Below are 8,664 nucleotides of genomic sequence, written 5' to 3'. Positions count from 1 at the left end.
ATGATTTTTTTTCCTTTCAAGTGATATGTGTATCCTCCAAGTGATTGGAAGCCTAAAATAGATGAGTAATTTTCAGTTCTTCACTTTCTTTTCAGTTTCCCTTCTGAGTACTTAATTAAGCCAAACAGAGAATGATGAATACACACAGGTGGAGATGGAGACAACTGAGACGGAGAACTGCTGGATCCTTTGTCATTTGCATCTTATTGCCAGCAAGGAGCAGTAAATACAATGAATTGCTAAAATAAGCAATTAAGGGTTCAAAATCTTAACAAGTGAGACAATGAAGCAGAAAAATGTCATTTGAGCAATATGTCCTTCATCAGCAATGAATGATTTCTCACAAAGCAATAGGAATGGAACAAAAACCTAAAGGCACTGCAGCCCACCAGGACTGATATTGCTCATCCCTGATTTAAAAGGGTCTGAGTCTTAAATAGCAAATAAATTAAATGAAGTAAATTAGTAGCAAAAATTAGTCACTAATTAAGAAAATGGTTAGAATGACAACCTGTGGCCACTGTGGCTCTCCAGGATCAGAGCTGGCCTCCCCTGGTTTTTCCAGTAATGGATAATGGGGAAATGGAGCTTGTCTTGGTAGGAATGGATAACAAGTTTAAATATGAATCCTTCACTAGGCAAACCCACTCACAGCAATTCATCTGTGGGAGCAAACTCAAGTGTTCATATAGAATTTGGCAAACTCTGCACAGGTGGGGCCAAGAATTGAATCCAGGTTACTAGGAGGGTGAAACAGCAGGGCCAACACACGGAAAGCTATCTAAGAACAACTGGGTCACGCTCACATTATTAAAAAAGATGGCAAATGCATCTGGTAGCCTACTGCTAGTGAGTTTTTACTTTTCCCTTAAATAAATGTATTGATTTAATTAGTGAGAGGTGTGCCTAATTGCAGTGGCTTTGCTGGCAAATAGTGGTAGTGTAGTGGTAAGGGGTATGGAGCACTGAGCATGTTTCTGTAGTTCTTGTATCTAATTGGGATTGTTGTCCCGCCACACTTCTACCCCACGTTTAAACACCAACTGCAGTGCATTCTTTGTGGACTTTGGATTTTCTTGTAAATTTCTTCCAGTGTACCTATTCAGCAAAAGCTAATTATTGATTCACAATGCTCGATACCCAGTAGGATTCCTAGAATTAAGTGATATCTTTTCTTCCCTCATTTTGTCACGTTCTGGAGCTATTATAACTGTGGAATTAACAGCCTCTCTAGGTGTTCTGTGTAAACCTTTCACTGTTACGTTTTTGGCTACCATACACAAAGGGCAAGTATCACATAAACACTCCTTGTGAGTCACCTGCTAACATTTGCCTCGCACAAACGCCATTCATTACATACCGAGGCTCCCCTGTGTCAAGCAGCACTCTCAACAATAGATGAATTTCTACATTATTATTATTATTATCCACTTCTTTTTAAAGCTTAGCTTGTCTAACTACTCATTTACCTTTGGTTTAAAACTGGTGAGGTGCCTGAATTCAGTTACTGGGGCTGGGCTGGGCTGCCACACAGAGTCAGATGGTGACGTGTTAATGGTATTTGTTCATACACAGCAAGCATGGAGATCACTTGCTTACATAAAAAAGACAGAGCAGGAAAAAAATGTTGTTCATCTGGTTTACTTTCATAAAGCCTTTAGCTGCACTTCACAGTATCTAAAAGAGTGAAGAAGGGTGCGCCTGACTTCATTCATTGGGAAAGTCAAATGAAAAACGGAAAAACAAAAGCAGCCCATAGTTTCACCTTCATTCATGGTGACAAATGTTTGACAATATTTTCCTCACATGCATAAAGTGATACTGAGGCAAAGACAATGCTTCTCACCCTCTGGCAGCAGAAGACCGACTGTTACAAGTTAAAAATACAAACCAGCTACTTTAGATTTTGTTTTTAAGCAAAATGATTCTCCAAAGTGGAATACAGATGTAGTTCTGCTCCTGTTGACTCTTTGGAATCTTCTTTCGATAACTGAACTCTTCTTGAGTCCTCCACATTGAGAACTAATGGGGTGTCTGACCCCAAAAGACCCCAAAATCAAGGAGTGACTTTGGGTCACCAAGCTTGAGGCAGATTGACTTTCTGGTGGCTAGTGATGGTGGGTACTCATCCTCCGGGATGTTTTCTGTTTCAGTCCGGCTGTGGATTGCTGCCACTTTTGATTAGTCACTATTTATTGTTATTATTATTTTCTCACTGGGTCGGTGTATTGGGGTGAAAAATATTGATTTTTACAGATTGTTAAATAGGACTTAATTTTGTGATATGGTAACATAGGAATGTAGGATTATTAGGACAAAATGACATTTTTAAGTGAAACGAATATAAATGTCAATCTTACAGGAAAAAAGCTAAAGAACTCAACGTGGCCAGGATGGACTAAGCATTTCACTACATTTTGTACTGTATGTGTATATCTGATGAACAGGCTCCGATGGAAAACATGCAAACGTAAAAGCAAAGTACAAAGTACACGCATTAAGTTTAGATAAAAATAACTAGTGCTTGTAAGAAGATGAATGCTTGGGACCTTTTAGTTAACATGTCACTGTATTTAACTACATGGTAACGAATGATCAAAGCGGTCACACTGAGAAGAAACCAATTATCCTTCATCCAGATTCAGCTAAGGAAACGTTTCGGTCATTCGTCAGTACCTTTCCACAAGGATTGCCTCATTCAAGGCCACTGTATCAAAGAAAAGAATTTGAGAGAACTCAATGACACCATGTTTTGATATGAGGGGGAGGCAGAGAGAGCCTAGGAGTTATGGCAGGGACACAAATGTTTTTGAGAAACGCGAAAGAGACAACAACAAAAACAGTAGCAACAACCTTTATTTTTATAGCAGATTTTCATATACAAGATGTAGCTGAAAGTACTTCACAAGATGTCAAAGAAATAGTTACAAGCAAAAAGAACTCAAATTAAAATAGGTTAGAATAATAAAGTATAAATAACATACAAAAATAACTAACACACTCTTATATAAGATTGACATGTAATTAATAAAGAGTTTGCTTTTTAAAAATGAGCCCAATGATAAGGTCAGATAGCTGGGGGGCAGTAAAAATACCAAAAAAAAACCCAAAAATCTGCAGGGGCTTTAGGCTTAATCTTGGAGGATTCGACGCAGCAGGTCTCATGGGAAGTTGGCGTACCTGCTTTTATTCAAACATCTCAGGCGGCTGCACAGGACGTTGATCAGGTGGTGGTGGTGCAAAATGCCCCCACAGAAGAACCAAAAAAAGGAAACAAAACAGAAAAAAGTGGAAAGTAGTGAATATATTCTAAAATCCATGAAGGATATTGTAAGTCTATGTAAGTATAGTCTATAAGAGTAGTATGGAAGATAAAAATTTATACATTAAGCATAAATAGCATATATTAACATCAATAGCCATAAAAATAATTAACAGCTTCTAAAGCATTAGATTTAGCTTAATTTAGATATGTCAAGCAAATAAGATATGTCAAGCAAATAGTTAAATAAAAAACATTAGCCATATTGCATTATTTTTAAGCTTGAAGCAGAATTACCAATTTGCCAGCTGGAATAGTGAATCAACAGAAACAGCAAAAGGCATTGCTACTAACAAGGTCAAGATGATGTAATGCATGAAAAATAAAATTATTATATTCATGTACTAGTATAAATAAATATAGAAAAATATATAAGCACCCCTGTGACCTTGTGTTCGGATTCAGCGGGTTGGAAAATGGATGGATGGATATCAGGCCTGCCATGCAGAAAAATTAAATAAAGGTATATGCTATATTTCTTTTTAATTAAAGCTTAGCTTCAGCCGCTAGATAAAAAATAGCTTGAAGGCCAAGGGAAAGGAAATGATAAAAGAATGCCCAAAAATGGAAGAAGGGAACATCTGATCAGCCTAGGCCAATCATAATAAGCAAAACAGAAACTAAAGACAGACAATAGACAGTAAAATACCAGAGGCCAGCTGTAGGGGAAGTCAGGAGATAATAATGGTTCCCATGAGAACTCGAGGTATCTGTCGGACAGGTGCAGAGGGGAGTCAGAGAAAAACAGCAAATGAGCTAATTTGAGCGAGGTCAGAGTGATAAGAAATTACTATATAAGTTTTGAGTTCTGAATTGTTCAGGGCTCAGCTCAATTTGGCCGTATTGGGTTGAGTCCATGTTATTATTATTGTTGTTTTATTGCAATAAGGCTATAAACTCTGTCTGTCTATCCTGAGCCTCTTAAAAGTCTTCATTTCAGGTAAAAAGCCTTGTGGTGACAATTTTTCGCCACGACAGTAGAACTAAACTGTCGCCTGGAAAAAAGCAAATTAAAAAAGTGTTTTTGTTTTGCAGATTTTTGAAAAGATCCACAGTTATTACTCTGGCATGTCTCAGATGGTAAATTATTCCAGGTTTTTGGTTCATGACAGCAAAAGGCTGCTTCACTGCTTTTTTTATGCTTGGCCTGTAATAAAATAAACATATCTCTATTAGAAGATCTAAGGTTTTGAGTGTAGGCAGACAGGCTGTCCAAAATGTAGGCAGGAACAAAATTATTTAAGGCTTTATATACCATTAGCAGGATTTCAAAGTCAATTCTAAAGAGCACGGGTAACCAATGGAATGACGCTAAGACTGGTGAGATGTTCTCAGATTTCCTTTTTCTGGTTAGAATTATTACTGCTGCATTCTGGCCTAACTACAACTGACCTGCATTGTTCTTAGGTAGACCAGTTAGGAGTGAGTTATGGTAATCTACTCAGGTAAATTCAAAAACATGAATTCATTTCTCAGCATCTTGCAAGGTTACAAAAAGTCTAACTTTTGCATTGTTCCTTAAATGGAAAAATGCAGTCCTAGTAATCTGTTTAATTAGCAATTTGCTAATTAGGTCACAAGAGATATTACACCTAAATTCCTTACTTCCCCCTTGACATTTAATGCTAAGGGGTCAAGTTTATTTCTAGTACCCTCATTATTTCCATTTTTACCAATGACTAAGGTTTCAGTTTTGTCCTTATTTAGCTTGACAAAGTTACTACTCATCCATTCAGAAGTAAGACATTTGATCAGAGGGCAAAGAGCATCAGGGTCATCAGGTGCTATAAATAAATAAAGCTGTGAATCATCTGCATTGCTGTAGTAGTTCACCTTGTATTTTGAGATACTCTGGTTTAAATGAGGCATGTAGACTGAAAAAGCACATGACCAGAGTAGATACTTTGTGGTACGCTATGTACAATATCCTTTAACTACAACCACCACAGCTATCAAAGAGTTGTTTGCCTGATATATAAGACTGAAACACACTGTAAATAAAGGACATTATTTTTACTTTAACATTTCTCAGTCAGTGTCATGTTTCTCTCTACCGTTGACACTCACAACTACTAGATGCCCAAGGTGAATTGTGCTGGGTTGAGGGCATGGGGCACCACAGACTAGTACAGTGCTTTTCTGTTCTCTCACCAAACTGGCAGGTAAGCTTTTACAACAAAAAAAACAGAGATTAGCATAAAAAACAAAACAAAAGATATAAATGAAATGAAACCAAAGCCTAACACGAAAGATAATAATCGTGGTTAAGAGAACAAGGGCCAAATGTATACATGTGAGAAATACAATACAATACAATACAATTTATTTTTGTATAGCCCAAAATCACACAAGAAGTGCCGCAATGGGCTTTAACAGGCCCTGCCTCTTGACAGGCCCCCAGCCTTGACTTTCTAAGAAGACAAGGAAAAATTCCCAAAAAAAAAACCCCTTGTAGGGAAAAAAATCGAAAAAACCTTGGGATAGGCAGTTCAAAGAGAGACCCCTGTCCAGGTAGGTTGGGCGTGCAGTGGGTGTCAAAAAGAAGGGGTCAATACAATTCAATACACAGAACAGAACAAAACCTCAATACAGTATGTAAAGAAATATTAAATAAATAAATAAAAATGATCACAATGATAAACTTTGAATATTTCAGAGATCTGGTATTGGCAGATCTGATAAGGATTTGCACTCACTCTTTTATCCCATCATGTCGATTACACATGGGTTATGACCTTAGAAGCCACACCCCTAGCAACGCCAGAAGCGGACCTAACGACGGTAATAAACACTGGCAGCCTTTGAGGACCCAACATCATACCAAATCATGACACTCTCATGTCAATACAACAATATTCACGATAAAACAGTTATCGTGTGGGGGGTGCCAGTGGAGGGTTGTTTGTTTTTTTGTATCTTGTAATATCATACATCCTGTTTCTTTTTTTATTTCTTTTGTTCTTTCAATAAAAAAATATATTCACAAAAATGTGATTTACATCTGTTACTGTAATGTCAGCACTAGTAGGTTAAGGTTTAGACTCTTAACAGTAGGGCTGAACCAGAAGAGTTTACAGTCCAGTCCCTTAGTAACTGAGCCACAGTAACTTATAATGTTGTGCCAGTGATTGTGACTTGACACACTCTAAGTGATCGTGCCCTGTGGTGGGCTGGTATCCCGTCAGTGTTGGTCCTTCCTTTATACCTGAAGTTGTTGAGATAGACGACCACCCCCCAATACCCTGTGCTTGAATTAATTAATTTAAAAAAATGTCACTATATGGAGTAAATTGTGCTCATTTGATTCATTCCTGTTGTAAATGTATTTATTACTGTACATACAGTTGCCATACTGACTCTGTTTTTTTCTACTTGTTATAGACCTTTAGATCTGAACTTTGCCTTTGTAGCTGCCATCATCGTTCTAACAACAGACACAAATGCACTGTAAGTAATAAGCGGCATTTTTGCTTACTCATTGCTCATGCTAATCAAAAAAATGTCATGCCCTCTGTTTTCTGTTTTTAGAACATGACTTGTAAGGTGCTGTGTTGTAATCGAGTCTTCGTGACCCATCTTGTTTTTATATTTTTTTGTGATTATTGTAATTGTGCTGTCCTACAAAAGGTAAAAAGAGTTAAATGGAAATCTGTGACAAAATGTTATATGCCTGTACTTTTTATTCTTGAATTAAACTTTACTAATTGTTTAAAATTCCCATCGCAATTAAGGGAATTTTTTCCCTCAAAACTGCTTAAGCCTATGTGTGTTTCCTTGGCATGTTCTGACATGGAGCAGCATATTCTGTACAGCTGCCAAAACTGGGAACAAAAATGACTCATTTACTTAATCTAACAGCTGAAGAATTTAGTGATCTCCCCAAGTTGTGACTTTACCTTGACCTTGCATCTCATTCCGTCATACAAAAGCAGTTGTTCAAAAATGAAGTTGTTTGTTCGGAGTTGTTGGGACCTGATCGTTCATACCATGTTTAGAAGGACTTGGGGTGCACTGGTTTTCAAAATGAGACTATTAGTTGTGCATTCTCCAAGCCTGACAATGTCCAGTCTAGCAGCCAGAAACTGAGGGATCCATTTACATTTACTTTGGGGGCTGTTCAGTTCAAGGTCCCTAAGATTCACTACTACACCTCAGGGGGCTGGTGGTGTTGAATGCTGAGCTGAAGTCAAAAAATGTCAGTCTACCCTAAGCTTCTCTTTCTATTCATTTATTGATTGATTGATTATGACATCAGCGATGGAGATGGACTGGCCCTGCACCAAAAGATGACTTCCATCTTGTAGGGATAGACTCTTATCACCTGTGACTTTGTATTGAGTAGAAAATGGATGGATAGTGAACTTTTTTTTATTTTTAATAAATTTGCAAAAGAAATCAAGAATCCCTTTTCACTTTGTCATTTGTGTTGCTTGATGAGGGAAAAAATATTTAAATGATTTTAACATAAGGCTGCAATATAACAAACAAAATGTGGAAAGTGCAAGGCAAGGCAAACTATTTATAAAGCAGTTTTACAACAGCCAAAACTGAACCAAAGTGCTGTACAAGAAAGTGGAGAAGAAGCATTTAAAAAAATACAACACAAACTGCAAGCATAACCCACCATTACATAAAAGATAAACTCAAAATACTATCCATACATATTTATCATCATGAATGTACATGAACCAGCATATACAAACATAATGTCAGCCTCTTGCAGGGTCAAATGCCAGTGAGAAGAGATAAAACTTTAATGATGACTTAAAAATGGCCAAAGTTGGGTAAGACCTAATATAATAGGGCAAGCCATTCAAGAGAAAAGGAGCAGCCACCACAAAATCATATATTTATATATATATATAGTAATAAAGGCGCTATATATGCGCCCGACCTGACACAGATTCACACCAAGGCACGTGTAAAATAAAACAAATGTTTATTTTTCTCTTCTCCTGTGGGTCCACAGGCAGGACACAGTCCCAAACGTAAACTCAAGCACTAAACACTTCTCTCTGGCACCACCACTCCTCCTCCCTGGCGATCTTGTCCTCCTCCACCCGACTCTGGACGCTGAGAGGTGGTTGCTGGCTCCAGGTGCTTGATTGCCGACATCCGGCTGCACTTCCGGGTGTGATGAAACCAGTGCCCAAAAGGGGCCAGCAGTTCCTGCTGCAGCACCCCCTGGCAGCGCCTTTGGAACCCAACAGGGCTGCACAGAACTCCAACCCCCATGAAGCCCTGGGGGAGTCCGAGGCACCGCTGCAACCCATGGAGGCTACCATCTAGAGTCCAGGGGGAGATACTGGGTTTTCCATCCTTGTCCCCCTGGTACATATGTT

Source organism: Erpetoichthys calabaricus, chromosome 7 (assembly GCF_900747795.2).
Source record: "Erpetoichthys calabaricus chromosome 7, fErpCal1.3, whole genome shotgun sequence".
Taxonomy (NCBI): domain Eukaryota; kingdom Metazoa; phylum Chordata; class Cladistia; order Polypteriformes; family Polypteridae; genus Erpetoichthys; species Erpetoichthys calabaricus.
The sequence above is the reverse complement of the archived record's forward strand: the minus strand, read 5'-3'. Positions refer to the sequence as shown.